Raw genomic sequence first — 1,955 nt, 5'->3', positions numbered from 1 at the left:
CACGAGGGAGGAGAGACTGGGAGGGACGTGGGGAAAGATGACCACCATATTTTGACAAACCTGGGAGACATGCCATTATTTGTTGGGAGCAAATGCTGTTGGTTAAATTAATAGTTGCCTTTGACTATAAGTTCATCTCAATTTCAGCGATGTTAAGATGTGAGAAATCGATGTGCCCATATAGTTGATGGAATGCAGGAACTAACCTTCACTCCCTCTCCCTGGCTGCACGAGCGCGCCTCTCCTTTGCTGGGGTGCTGCGGGCTGGTTCTGGAATGACCAGCCTGGATGCCAGGAGTGCCAGGCCGTCCCCACAAGCAGCAGCCCCAGGGCTGTGGCTTTCAAACTTGGGTGTGTATCCCAATGCCTGGAACTCGTTAAAAGAGAAAAAGAGGTGGATCTAGTGCATCTGGCATGAAAACTAGGACACTTCTTTTTTGACTAGTAGGCATGTGACTCCCATGTCTGTCGTCCCATAGACATTTGAGGAAACTTCTGGAGTCTTCAGCAGCGATTCAATAGGGCAAGTATCAGGGCTTCTGCTGGCCCTTCCTAGCCAGCAGGTCCTTCTCTTTCTTGAACAACATCCATTTGCCCTTCGCTTCTCACATTAAACCTCAGCTTCCCTGATCTGGTCATATGTGGGGGTGACCTGGTCTGAAAATGTTCCCCTCAGATTCATATGTTGAAGTTTAATGGCCAAGGTGATGGAGGTGGGGCTTATGGGAGGTAACTGGGTCAGGAGGATGGAGGCCTCGTGAACAGAATTAGTGGCCTTAGAGACCTCAGAGGGCTTCCCTGTCCCTTCTGCCACCTGAGCACACAGAAAGTCTAACACAGAGCAGGGGGTCCTCACCCAACCACGCTGGTGTCCTGACCTCAAATTTCCAGCCTCTAGAACTGTGGGCAATCAATTTCTTTGTCTATAAGTGCCACCCCCCTCCCCCTTCCAGTCTAGGATAGTTTGTTACAGTGGCCCAAGAAGGCTAAGACAGGTTGGGTAGCTCTGGGATGCAGGTCTCTTTATGGCACTGTCATGACTATGATGGAGCATACTTAAAGTCAAATGTTACTGTCCCTTGATGACAAGTATCTGAGGGCTCAGATTGTGTCTATCTTATGAATCCACAGGGTCTAACAGTTCCTTGCCCATGTGGATGACGTAGGTTATCAACAAATGTTCAGAAGTAAGACAAAAGGGAAGAGTGGAGGCTACCAGCTCCCCTCTTATATTTCAGGAGAGCAGGAAGTCAACATTACAGTGCAGCAAACATTTAAAACAAGCTTGGAGGGGTGCCTGGGGGCCTCAGTCAGTTGAGCCTCCAATTCTTGATTTCAGCTCAGGTCATGATCCCAGGGTCATGGGATTGAGCCCTGCATTGGGCTCCATGCTGATGGCCCAGAGCCTGCTTGGGATTCTCTCTCTTTTTCTCTCTCCCTCTGCCCCTCCCCTGCTCATTCTCTCTCTCTCTCCCTCTCTCTCTCTCTCTCTCTCATTCTCTCTCTCTCTCTCTCTCTCTCTCTCTCACACACACACACACACACACACACACACACACACACTTAAGAAAATAAATAAAACAAGACTGGAAATGTTTTCACCAAGATGTTAACAATTGTTCTCTCTGGAGTCGGGATTATGGGTATGGATGTAAGTATACATGCATTGTTTAACTGTGTTTTCTACAGGAAATTGCTGTCTCATGGAAAAAGAAGAGAGTTTAAAGAGAGAGGGGAAAAACCAGACAGTGAATTGAACTGGATCCTGAGTGGGGTCAGAGTGGCACGTGTTAACACGGGGTAGTTGGGGTCAAGGGGCCTACTGGGGAGGAAGACTCAGGGCTGTGGAGTCAGCAACACACAGGAGGTCCTGGCTCTGTCCCTGGAGTTCAGGGAAGGTGGGCGTGAGCTGGCACGGATGGGAGCAGAGCAGGACACACCCTCCCGCGTGACTA

The sequence above is a fragment of the Crocuta crocuta genome, unplaced genomic scaffold (genome assembly GCF_008692635.1).
Source record: "Crocuta crocuta isolate KB4526 unplaced genomic scaffold, BGI_CrCroc_1.0 scaffold457, whole genome shotgun sequence".
NCBI classification, from domain to species: Eukaryota; Metazoa; Chordata; class Mammalia; order Carnivora; family Hyaenidae; genus Crocuta; species Crocuta crocuta.
Note: the sequence above shows the minus strand (reverse complement) of the source record.